We start from the raw sequence: 13,979 nt of genomic DNA on the forward strand, positions 1-13,979 counted from the left end.
GGGGTTGAAGTCAAAACTGGGCTTCCTATGGAGGTTCGAGTCCCAGTACCCACAAGTTGGCTCAGCCACCCAGTTCTAGGGGGATCCAACACCCTCTTTCTTGCCTTGGCCTTGACTAACACAAGGCATGCACGCGCTGTCCAGATATTCATGCAGATGAAGCCCCCATCCACATGAAATAACTAAGAAATAATAAGCTGCACCGGTGTGATGGCTCAGTGTGTGAAAGCAGTTTTTGCCAAGTCTGAGGATGACTGAATTCGATCCACAAGACCCATGGATTGGAAGGAGAGAACCGACGACGACGCCTGCAAACCTAACTCCAAGAGTGCTTGCCCGATTTCCACCGAGCCCCCAAGCTCACACATGCTCACACAAAATAACATTGTAGGAGTTGAAAATAGTTCAAGGAAGTGACACATCATAGAAGACTCACCCCTCTCTGCTGAAATCTTAAACACAGGCAACGGAGACCAGAGATTTCTGTCGGCTTTGAACTCAGTCGCTCTAGAGTCTCAGGTTGCGCTGCCATTTTGGAATCAGACCTTCATTGTTAACCTCGTGGACTGGTGCTGAAGGAGACACAGAAGCCCTTAAACTAATTTCCTGGCCCCACCTCCAGGACTCTGGAACCCTGGTAGGGGAAGTCAATTTACATTTCTAAAGAGTTCCTAGAAAATTCCAGCCACCACTGACCAAAGGGGATAACGCTGGAGAGGCTGAGGCAGGAGGATTGCTGCAAATTTGAAGGGAGCCAAAGCTACGAAGTGAGTTCCAGGTCAGCTTGGATCACAGAGAGAGATTCTGGGAATTTTATTAAGCAATTAAAAAAAAAAAAAAGGCGGAGCGGTGGTGTGAGTTCGAAGTCAGCCTGGTCTACAGAGTGAGTTCCGGGACAGGCTCCAAAGCTACAGAGAGAGACACTGTTTCAAAAAAAATAAAATAAAATAAAAAGGAAAGAGTGGTGGTGGTTCACGCCTTTAATCCCAGCACTCAGGAGGTAGAGACAGGACAATCTCCGTGAATTCGAGAACAGCCTTGGCTACATAATGAGTTCTGTCCAGTCCTTAAATCAGGCTCCCAAGCAGCAGACTGAAGACAGTATTTTAGGATGTGGTTTTGGTCCCTCCTGAGCTTGGTTTTGCCAGGAAACAAATCCAAAGTTTCTGAGAGGCCCTTCACAGTTAGAGGACCGCTTCTGATCACTTCTGCCACCTCCTAATGGGTCTGGCCACAACCTGCAGCCTATCCTATGTCAGACAGAGTCGCGGTTTCAGTGGCTGGGCTGCTCACTCATATAACCCTATAAAAAAACCAATAAGTTTTTGCAGCCGGCACTGTCCGCTAATAATCTAACACGCCTTTCATTTTTCATCAAAACCCCTTCCTTCCAGCCAAGCAGTGGTGGTGCGTGTGTGCGTTTAATCCCAGCACTTGGGGAGGCAGAGGCTCTGTGAGTTCAAGGCCAGCCTGGTCTACAAAGCGAGTTCGGGGACAGCCAGGACTGTTTCACAGAGAAATAATGTCTCTAAAAACCAGGAGTGAAACAAGCAAACAACAACAACAAAAACCCTTTGTCCGTTCCTTCCACAGAGATTGGTTGTGTTCAATAAGTTTCTTACTGTGTGTGTTTACAAGGTCGAGAAAAGCCAGAGCTACCTAGAGACCCTGTTTCAGTACAAAGCAAAACAACAAAAAAGACATTGCAAAATTTACGGGAGAATGGAGAGAAGTGGGAAGAATTATACTGAGGTGACACAGGGTCAGAAGTGCTCAATGATCTCTCTCAGGGACAGACGATAGCTTCTAATTGTGACTTATATTTATTTATGCTGGGGCAATTGTGTCTGGGACCAGGAAAGCAGAGGCAAACAGAGGCTTTAGCGTGGGATACAGCTATGGAATGTGAAAGCGAAAATGGGAATACCAAGGTGGAAGGGTTTAATGGGTGGGTCCCTCAGGGAGATGGAGAGGAAGAGACTGGGGGTGGGGAGGTCAACTAAAGCTAAATATTTATTTTTAGTATCATAAGAAAACCAGCAACTTTGTAAGGTAATTAAATTCAGTTTAAAAACTGTAAGACAACCTGGACTCATTAGTGACTAAATAAAAAAACCTGTAAGACAAAACAAAGAAGTATTTTTAAGACAGTCTCCTGTATGTAGCGACAGTTTACAGGAACACAACCATTAAACTATGCTCACGATCCCCTTAGCCTCTTATCTTAACTGCTATGTACATTTTACGAGAATAATGACTCACTCTGTAGCAGGTCTCCAGAATGCTTGCTGTAAGGAAGGGCCACGGCCTTTTGTGTCAGATAACTGTCTGTCTCAGGACTTTATCCCAAATAGGAGGTGTGGGGACATTCCCAGCTAGTCTGCATCGGGGCCCAATGAAGAGAAAGATCTGTCTGGTTTCCTAATCTTACAGTTCTATCTTTCGGAGGGAATTATAGTGTACACCAATCCTTGCTAAGCCAAGGAGAGAGGTGTTTAATTTTATCTACTTTATTATTTTAAAGCCGTTGACATGACAACCAGCACATCCTTCTACCTGGCTTTCTGATCTTCCAGTAAGTTTTTTAAAGACAGGGTTTCTCTGTAACTTTGGAGCCTGTCCTGGAACTAACTCTTTTAGACCAGACTGTCCTCTAACTCACAGAGATCCTCCAGCCTCCGCCTGCCAATTCTGGGATTAAAAGCCTGCACCACCACCGCCCAGGTACAGACAAGGTTTAATCATAAGTATCTAGCCCAGCCCTTCTTTTATCTCAAGATTCTCCACACCCACACTCTCTTCCCAAACTGAATTCCCCAGCCTTTCTCAGATAAACCACCTTCGCATTCCTTAGTTATTTATTTATCTATTTATTTGTTTATTTTGAGTAGACCCCATCCCTTCTAAGCCTTGGCATATTTTTTATTTTTTTGGATTGAGTCTCACTTTCTAGCACAGCACCCCGCCCACTACCCCAAAGTGCTCAGGTGAGGTTACAGCATCATTCAAATCCTCCCTGTCTCCTTATTCTACATAGCACAGTAGCTTCTTCCTTGTTCACAGGAAGCCCTGCTTTATGACCAACTCAGAGAGTAAATACTTGCCAAGCACAGTGCTCAGGGTCTGACCACAATCACAGCTAAACGTAGCCTTAAAAGTGCTAATGATTGAAAACTAAAAGTTGTGACCCAGTTCTGGAAACGGCGCATGCTTGTGTGCTGCTTATACATTCTTTCCTTTTTTTTTTTTTTTATCTGTTTGATTTCTCGAGACAGGGTTTCTCTGTGTAGCTTTGGAGCCTGTCCTAGAACTTGCTGGCTCTGTAGATGAGGCTAGCCTAGAACTCACAGAGTGCTGCCTGCCTGTGCCTTCCCAGTGCTGGAATTGAAGGTGTGAGCCACCACTACCTGGCTCCTTTTTCTTTTTTTCAAGACAGCCTTTTGCTGTTTATCGAAAGTTCACCTCAAACTTCTGGCAATCCTCCTGCCTCAGCTTCCCTAGTGCTGGAATCTATAGCTGTGCAGCACCATGCCAGGAAAGGAAGAGCTGGCTTCCATATGGCTCATTTTCCCTAAGATGTTCCTGTGCGTTTGAAGCAGGAATTCAGAATAGGAACAATTGCTCAGCACTAACAGTACTTATAGCTCTGGCAAGTCCCAGAGTTCAGTGCACAGTAATTCATGTAAGACTGCTTCTAATTGCCTTTAACTCCAGACCAAGGGAACTGATGCCCTCTAGTGGCCTCCAGGATACCTGCGCTTATGTGCACACAACTCTGCCTTTGTCTTACGTGCACAAAGCTCTGCTATTGTCTTCTGAAACGAGTTTTCACTGAATAGCCGTGGCTGGTCTGGAACTTGCTGTGTAAACAAGTCTGGTCTCGAACTTAGAGATCCACTTTCCTCTGTCTCCAAGTGCTTTATTTAAAAGCATTCACCACCACAACCAAATAAAATATTAATTAACAAATTAACCAAGAAAAAGAAACAGGTGTTTAGGTTTCATTAGCTTCCTTCATATCTGTTTGTTGTTTCCTATCTCTAAGGGACCCAGATAGCACATCCAACTTTGCCATTTTAAAAAGGTTGGCATTGAAGAATGGAGCGTTTGGGCTGGTAGGATGGCTCAGCTGGCAAAGGCTCTAGCAGCTCAGAGTTTGTTCCCCAGAATAAGCTTCAAAGAAAGAGCCAGCTCCATAGAGTTTCTGACCTCAAATGTGCACACCCATGTATACTTTCTATGCTCACACAATAATAATAAATTAATTTCTTTTTGGTTCTTCAAGACAGGGTTTCTCTGTGTAGCTTTGGAGCCTGTCCTGAAACTCGCTCTGTAGACCAGGCTGGCCTCAAACTCACAAAGGTCTGCCTGCCTTTGCCTCCCGAGTGCTGGGACTAAAGGCATACGCCACTACTGCCAGGCTAATAAATTAATTTTTAAAAGAATAAAACATATGGCTGAGCAGAGAGGTATGTCAGTCACTCTATTAGTCAGGGTTCTCTAGAACACTGGTTCTCAACCTTCCTAATGCTGTGACTCTAATACAGCTTCTCATGTTGTGGTGACCCAGGCATAAAATTATTTTCATTGCTACTTCACAACTATAATTTTGCCACTGTTAGGAATCATAGTGTAAATGTCCATGTTTTCCGATGGTCTCAGGCAACCCCTGTGAGAGGGTGGTTTGACCCCCAAAGGGGCCACAATTCACAGATTGAAAACTGTTGCTTTAGAGTAACAGAACATATAGAATGAATCTCTTTATATATAGAACGAGGATATATTAGGGTGACTTATAGGCTATGGTCCAGCTAATTAAACAATGGCTGTCTACGAATGGAAGGTCCAAGGATCCCGTTCAGTCTACGAGGCTGAATGTTTCAGCTGGTCCTCAGTATATGCCAGAATTCTGAAGAAGTAGGCTCTACTGTCAGTGAAGAAAAAACTTCCTTCTTCCATGTCCTTATACAGACTTCCAGAAGAAGGTGTGGCCAAAAATAGAGTTGGTTTTCCCAGCTCAAAAGATCTGGATTAAAGATTTGCCTTTCTGGGCTGGAGAGATGACTCAGAGGCTAAAAGCACTGGCTGTTCTTCCAGAGTTCAATTCCCAGCAACCACATGGTGGCTCAAAAACATCTGAAATGAGATCTGGTGCCCTCTTCTGGCCTTCAGGAGTACATGCAGGCAGAATACTGTATACATACTAAATAAATAATTTTTTTTTAAAAAGGTGTGTCTTTCCATCTCAAAAATCTGGATAAAAAGTTGCTCTTCCAGGCAGGTGGTGGTGGCACATGCCTTTAATCCCAGCACTCAGGAGGCATAGACAGGCATATCTTTGTGAGTTTGAGGCCAGCCTGGTCTACAAGAACTAGTTCTATGGCATGCTCCAAAGCTACAGAGAAACCCTGTCTTAAAAACAAGCAAACAAAAGAGAAGTGGCTCTTCCCACTTCAAAAATAAGCAACCCCCCCAGATGTTCCCCTCCATTTTTGAGTTCTAGTTAATTCCAGATGTCGTCAAGTTGAAAACCAAGAATAGCCATGATAGTTGCTTTTATAAGTCAGTCAGTGAGTGCTCATCTACAATTGGCACATTTATTTTGAAATAAAAAATTTGAGTGGGGCTTTCATGCTCTAAGGACAACAGACCAGGTCTCTTTCTCAAGAGGGCACCAGATATCATATACAGATGGTTGTGAGCCCCCATATAGCTACTGGAAATTGAACTCAGAACCTTTGGGAGAGCAAGCAACGCTCTTAACCATTGAGCCATCTCTCCAACCCAACTCCCAGTAGCCCAGACTGGCCTTGAATTTGCTATCCTGCTGAGGCTGCTGTGGAACTCCTGGTCCTCTTGTTTGCATCTCCCAAGTGCTGCAGTAATGCCTACAGTCAGCTGACTAGGGCAGCATGCCTCAGGACCCTGAAGCACACATGTTGAAAGACAACCAGCAGCATTGCTGGAAGGAATTGCCCAAACTACCAGGTTTGAGAGGGAGTTCAGTTTTATGAATCTGCTCAACTAGCTGGTGTTATATCAGCAACATCAACTTGAATAAAATTTCTTTTTCTTGAAAAATTAAAATTTTCTTTTCCTTCCTTCCTTCCTTCCTTCCTTCTTTCCTTCCTTCTTTCCTTTTTTAAAATAAAACCTGTGTTAGTCTCACAGAACAGAGTGTAACTGGGGTGATTTATGAAGTTTAGGGCAACTGAAAATGGAAAATACTGTATTGGACGTTCACTGTTGTCGCTGAAAGAAAAACAAGCAAAGGTGGCCAGGAGGCAAACAACAACAAAATCAGATGCTGACACCTTCCTCTCAAAGTCCGACCAGGTAAATCTAACCTCAGATCAGCCTGCGATATTGCTCCCAAATAGTGTGAACAAAGGTTTTCCCTTTAGCATGCTTAATTCTGTGACCAAATTTAAATCGTCAGTAAACAATTCGGTTTCGTGAGAATCTGTCTGCCAGTGTGACAGTGGCACTCCATAGTGAAAAATATTTTTCTCTCTTTTCTTTTCTTTTTTTTCTTTTTCTTTTTTTTTTTAAATTTGAGTTCTTGTTAAAATGACAAGGTATAAGGTCTTAGAAATTGGGGTACAGTGAGAATGATTCCATGTGTGATAGTTAGCTGTCTGATAAAGGCCAAGGTTTATCAGCGTAAAAAGATCACCTGAAATGAGAAGAGTGATACATACTAAATTTTTGCCAACTATTCCTTGGGTTTAATCAGGTGTTCACTAGATGAAAACTTCCGATTATTTATTAGTAACGGAACGTCTGGAATCATGAAAGAGGACAAGAGGGTAGGAGTGGTGGGCCACACCTATAATCTCAACACTTTTGGAGGCTGGGAGACAGGAGGATAGCCAAGAGTTTGAGGCCAACAGGCTACAGAGTGAGCCTGTCTCAAAACAAAACAAAACAAAACAAAACAAAAGCCCACTTTTATCTGCTGCTCTCAGCTAACCAACACAGACGTCTTCATTCTAAGACTTTGCAGTGTACAAGGTTGTCAGCCTCAGACTAGATTCTCCAGATCCTAAAATCTAAAAATGATTCTGTTCCTATTACGCTCCCATAAAAATTTACCTTTGAATATTTTCTTTATCTTCCTTCCTTCCTTCCTTCCTTCCTTCCTTCCTTCCTTTTTCTTTTTTCCATTGTAATGGGTTTCTTTTTTACAGAAGGAGAGGGAGAGAACTGGTTTTGTTAAGGACTGAGACACAAGCATGCAGAAGCTCTATGCAAATGTGGGTGATCTGTAAGATGGAGTGGGGCAGACAGGAGACAGGGAAATCTACAGCATTATTCTGAGTACCCTCTCGTTCTTTATTCTAATATCCAATGTGAGGATGCACAGTTGTTTCTACACATCCTGACTGTGGCAGGATGCAAACGTGACTCAGTTTATCAGCTCTTCCTACAGGGCAGGCAGAACAAAAGGCTATATTCAGCCAGTGTTCTGAGGTTAGCCTTCCTGCTTCCGCAACTGGAGTGTTTTGTGGGTTCCCAGGTAATGAGATGCGGTGTCTTAATTTCAAAATTGGCACGCGAACTAGCAAAGCCGTCCCTGACACTATTGTAAAGTAAAATAGCGTCTGAATGTCAAGTGGCATATCCTGCTTGTAACAAGCTTTGTGTGCCAAATGCTTGAACAAACTCTAAATCTCAACTGGAGAAAGAAATATTTTTCTCCCAGAAGATACCTTACAGACACTTGTTTCTTTCTTATTTTTTTCAAAAATGAAACATTTAGATTTTTTATTTGAGTGTTTTGCTTACATGTATGTATGTGCAGCATATGTATTCTTGGTGCCCATGGGGGTCAGAAGAAGGTGTCAGAGCCCCTGGAACTGGAGTCATGGATAGTTGTGAGCCACCATGTGGGTGCTGGGAATTGAACCCGGCTCCTTTGGAAGAGCAATGAGTGCTCTTAACCTCTGAGCCACCTCTCCAACCCCCAGACACTTGTTTCTAATTAATTCTTCTCAATTAGAACAATAAGCAATGCGGTGCAGAGGTGACCTTCCAAGATCCCGCCACGATGGGATCCTGTGCCTTATTGTGGGGCAGAGGATGTGGCTCAGGCAGTATAGTACATGGTTAGTGTTTTTTTTTAAATAAATTCATAGTTTATTAGACAACTTTTAAGGTTTATTTATTATAGTATTATGTCTGCATATATGCCTACTCACCAGAAGAGGGCACCAGACCTCATTACAGATGGTTGTGAGTCACCATGTGGTTGCTGGGAATTGAACCAGGGACTTCTTGAAGAGCAGCCAGAAGCCCGTGCTCTTAACCTCTGAGCCATCTCTTCAACCCCAATGGCTAGTGTTAAAGAATCCCCAAGCCTGAGTCCCATTACCACATGAGCAAGATGTGGGAGCAACTAGGTAGAATCCCAGCTTCTGGAAGGTGGAAGCAGAAGGATCAGAAGTTCAAAGTCATCTTACGGCACATAGGGCAGGCTGGACTACTTTAGATCCTGTCTTTGGAAAAGAAAAAAAAAAGTCTGCCAGTGTGGTTTTCTTTATTTTTCCATATATCCTTATTTTGGAGGCTGCCTTCAAACTGGCTATGTAGGCAAGAATACACTTGACCTCCAGATCCTCCCGTCTCCACCTCCCGAGTCATAGGATTATAGATATCCACTCATTCACTCGTTCACAAATCTGTCAAGATGATCTCCCACGTCCCACTCGACACTGTTAGCTCTGCTCTCCAAATCACGATGAGAGAAGACTGGTTTCCCCTACACGGATCTATCCATCGGGAAGAAAAATGTCGCTTAGCTTTACCTGAGAAACCTGGGTTCATTCATATTATCCTTATTATATGATCAGATCCTAAAAGCACCCTGGGTAAGTCAATAATCCTGGAAGCGCCTATGTATAGAGTTATTTCCAGTTAAGATAATTCTTGGTGGCTGTTGTTTTGAGACAGGGTTTCTCTGTGTAGCCCTGGCTGTCCTGGAATACACTCTGTAAACCAGGCTGGCCTTGAACTCAGAGATCTACCTTCCTCTGTCTCCCAGATGCTGGAATTAAAGGTGTGCACTACCATACTTGTCAGGTTTAGAGAATTCCTAACAGAGAACAACCTGTTTTCTCCCTTCCCGTTTTGGATACCGTTAATACAGAAGCCTGACATTAACTACAGGAAGACCGGGAATGGACACTGTTTAGGTGGAGTTCAGAGACAACACACAAGATTCTCACCTTCTCATACGCATGTACTTCTTCCTGCTTTTTCCAAAGACACATGGACCAGGTTGTTGATAGAAGAGATTTAAGAATGCAAATAATGACCCAAACCGAATGACCTCAAGATGGTGTTTACAGGGTGTAGCACGACTTAATAAAAACCCAGAGACAGAAATTGGGGTTCAACCTGAAGGTCAGAAAAGCAAAACAGCTAGCCACTGGCTTTTACCTCTACCTTAGTCTGAAATGGCGATCCTGCTTTCAGGAATCCTAGAATGAGACTGTGTGAGAGAGCTGTTTCCTCCTGTCTTTATTTCTCTCTATGGCTGGGATAAAAGGCATGCACCACTACCGCCCAGTTTCTATGGCAAACTAGTGTGGCTACTGGGATTAAAGGTGTGTATCAGCTGGGCAGTGGTGGCACATGCCTTTAATCTTTATTCCCAGCACTTGGGAGGCAGAGTCAGGCGGATCTCTGTGAGTTCGAGGCCAGCCTGGTCTTCAAGAGCTAGTTCCAGGACAGGCTCCAAAGCTTCAGACCAAAGGAAAAAAAAAGGTGTGTGTCACCACTGCCTGGTCTGTAAAGGTCTTCACAGTGCGACTGTTTTACTCTCTTATCTTCAGGCAAGTTTTATTTTTTAAGAAAATATATCAAAAGAAATATCACTACAAAAGTTTGGAGTACTGGCTACTGTTCTAGAGGACTGTGGTTCACTAGCATCCATATTGAGGTTAACAACTGTCTGAGGTTGTAAGAACAACTGAGATTATTACAGTCCTGGAGGAACTTCCTTCCTCTTCTGGCCTCTGAGGGCTACTACACACATGTGGGTATATAGGCATAACCTACAAGCAAAATACCCATACACATGAAAGTATAATAAAACAGCCTCAAAAATTTTTTTAAAAATGCATGGTTCATTTATTTCTCTTTAAATCTTTTAAAACTTGTGTTTGTTTATTGTTCTCTTGTTGGACTCTAGTGTCCAACCCGAGAAGGAGTCGCCCCCAGAGACCACCTCATACACCACAGCCGATGCAAAAGCATGAGGATTTTATTAATTCTGTCATGACAGGGTCCTTCAGCATTCAGGAAGTCGAGAGACCTCGAATAGTTGGTACAGTCTACTTTTAAAGGAGAAGACCCCATAGAAACAAGAGGGGTTGTTCCTTGACCATTATGATTGGCTTGTTCGAAAAGGGCTAATACCAATGATTGACTGGAGAACTATTGTCAGATCAGATGAGGTAAGAGGTCATTTTGACCCCATTTCCCAGGGGACTGAGTCAAAACATACGTGTGTGGGTAATTGTTCAGGAACTGAGTATGTGCATGTGTAGCTATTAGGTCCTTGGTTCCCAGGGGAGGAGGGAAAGCACTGAGGCACAGAGGCTGAGAGGGTATGGAATTGTCAGAAACGGCTTCAGAATTGTCTAAAATCTTACACTCTGTGTGTACATATGTGTGTGTGTGATTCTCCCATACCAAGGGGCACATGTGTAGGTCAGAAGACAAGATTCAGAACTCAGTCCTCTCCTGCCACCAAGTGAGTCGTAGGAATAGAATAGGTCATCATTCACAGGAGCAGTGCCTTTCCTCCCAAGCCACCTTACCTACCCTAATTATTTATTTTTAAGAGAGGAAGGATTTCCTTTTACTCAGGGCTTGAGAGGTCAACAGTTTGTAGCCAGCCAGGCATGTTGGGGCACGCCTTTGATTGCAGCACTCAGAAGGCTGAGTCAGGCATATCTCTAAATTCAAGGCCAGTCTGTTCTGTAGGATGGATTCCAAGACAGTCAGAGCTATGTTGAGAAACCCTGTTTTGTAAAACAAACAAACAAACAAACAAATGAATAACCTCCCACAAAACCACAGAGTCCCTCACAGCATGCAAGAAAAGCATGGTAGCACCCAGATCCACACAGCAGGAATGTAGAATTGGGATCCCTCCCCACCTTTTTGCATCTTGGCAGAACAGGAAGAAGGGATGGGAATGCTGGGACTTTATGGAGACTAGATAGGTCTGACCTCCTCAAGGCTAGCCTTCTTGTATTGAGAGATGAAGGGCGACACATGCCTTGTGTCCTTTTCATTGTTTGTGTGCTTTAGACTCCTGAGTACTGGGATTCGTAGTGTGAGCCACCATGCCAGGATGGTATGTATTTCCTGAGTAATTAGAAGGAGCTATCAACCACTGCCATCATCTGCCATCTGCCGTCAAGACAATAGTGTCTTTGGGAAGCTGGAGAGATAGATGGTTTAGGCACTAAGAGCACATACTGTTCTTGCAAAGAAACCAAACTCAATTTGCAGAACCCACGTTGGGAAGCTATCACCACTTGTGTCTGCCGTGCATGGGGGCATCCAATGCCTGTGGCCTCTGGGGGCATGTGCACACAGGAGCACAAACCCACACACATATGCATAATTAAATTTAAATTTAAAAATGGGGTGGGGGGGTTGGCCAGTTCTATAGACCACGGAACTGAGTAATCTCAATGAATATAAAGGAACCGAAGAGAAGATCTCAGATTTCAGATGACACAAGGTCCTGGACACTATCTTAATTTGACCTCCTGAGACCTGAGCAGAGGATCCGGTCACCCCAGGCTGCACAGCAGATCCATAGAGCGGTGAGCTCATAAGCGAGTGCACACTGGGTTGTAATGCTAAGTTTCTAGTAATCTGTTGTCATTCAGAAGAAATTGCATACAGGCACTTACTTCAGCCAAGTGCTTCTTGGTGCCTGAGGGGAAAAAGAAATAGAGTTAGAGATGGATTGTTTAGGCAGCACCATCATTTTAAGTCGGATAAAACAGAAAACAGATCCGGAGAACAGATCAAGAGCTCTGTTCTCAGCCACAGAATTGTTTTATTCAACTAGAATGGTAGTTTCTAATAAGCCGAGGATAGATACGGATGAAAATCAACCTAAAATGTGATATTTGATTTTTTTTTCGTAATGAAAGGGTAAAATCTATCTTCTTTCTTGAAGGGACCAATCTCCTTCCTGAGTCAAAAGTTTGTTAGAGATGCAAGGCATTTATTTTGCAAAGAACCATCCTGTTTACCACTGTACCTGTTCATACGGACAGTGATGTGAACGTCTTCACACATTTTGCTAAATGAGCACAAATTCCGAATGGGATCAGTTTTTATTTCCTCTCTTAGAATAGATTACCATGCAGAGTCCTCTATTGGATGGTATGACTGAACCTGGATTCTGACTCTGCATTTTGGAATCTTTTTATTTGTTCCTGAATGGATTCCCATTTGATGCCTAGTGACTAACTGTAATTTCATTGGGTTAGTGAGGATTCCCTTGAGAGATTGAATCATGTACATGTAGTATGTTGGCAGATGAGAGGGGATTTATTGGAGAATTGGCACGTGTGATTATGCTACACCCCAAGAATGACTACCTACAAATTGAAGATCCTGGTATACTGATGGTGTGTCTTTGTCTTGCTGCTTGTTCGTTCCCTGACGACCCTGATTCAAAATAACCACACAGAAATCTGTATTAATTGCAATATTGTTTGGCCAACAGCTTAAGCGTATTTCTGGATAATTCTTATATATTAAATTAACACATTCCTATTAATCTGTGCATTTCCAGGAGGTCGTGGCCTACTGGCAAAGTGTCATTGGGTTTCGGCAGGGGGCGCTTACCTCCAGCGGTGAAGTCAGGGAGAAGCCATGTAGCCCTGCTGGAGGCAGGTGACCCCTGCAATTAATACAGATTTCTGTATTAATGTGGTTAAGTCATTGCCAAAGGCAGCTTCTTTATTAGCCAATGTCAACAAAACATATTCACAGCATACATCACCTTCCACATCACCTCTTTAAATGGGAAGACCACTGAATGAGGAAAATCAATGATAGAATTCTCCACTAAAGGTCAAATTTCTTCTTCTTCTCTCCCTCCTCCTTCTTTCAAGGTAAGGTTTCTCTGTGTAACAGTCCTGACTGTCCTGGAACTCATTTTGTAGACCAGAGATCCACCTTTCTCTGACTTCCAATTGCTGGGATTAAAGGCATGCGCCATTACACGTGGCTAGGCCAAATTTCTGAGAACTCAGTGGTACCGCTGCTATAAGGTGTCCTTGGGTACCAGGCCAGTCAATCTGTGGTTCTGGCATCTAAACCATCTTGATTCTCAGAGAGACAGCATTTTTCCTTCTATCATTGTTCTCTGTCCCCAACCTCTAATTGTCAGATGCCCTTTGACACTGAAGATGGGTCTTTCAGACCTTCTAAGACTCATATGGCAATCTCACAGTAGACACAGTCACACAGACATATAGAAAATGAGGTTGTGCTAAGGGAGTCATTTTAGGGTTTACAGGAGACTTGATTGTAAATGGGATCCCAGGTCCAAGGAGAGATCCCCAGATTGTTCTCTGGACAGAAGAGAGGGTGCGTGAAACGGCCTAGGCCCATAACCATACTGATGAGTATTTTGCTTATCACCATAGAACCTTCATCTGGCGATGGATGGAGATAGAAACAGAGACCCACATCGGAACACTGGACTTAACTCCCTAGGTCCAAACGAGAAGCAGAAGGAAAGAGAACGTAAGCAAAGAAGGCAAGATCAGAGGGAACCTTCATCTGACGATGGATGGCGATACAGACGGAGACCCACATTGGAGCACCGGACTGAGCCCCCCGAGGTCCAAATGAGGAGCAGAAGGTGGAAGAAAATGAAAAAGGAAATAAGGACTGTGAGGGATGTGATCACCTGCTGATACAAGGGGACGGAT

This window comes from Myodes glareolus, chromosome 23 (genome assembly GCF_982192425.1).
Source record: "Myodes glareolus chromosome 23, mMyoGla1.1, whole genome shotgun sequence".
Lineage (NCBI taxonomy): Eukaryota > Metazoa > Chordata > Mammalia > Rodentia > Cricetidae > Myodes > Myodes glareolus.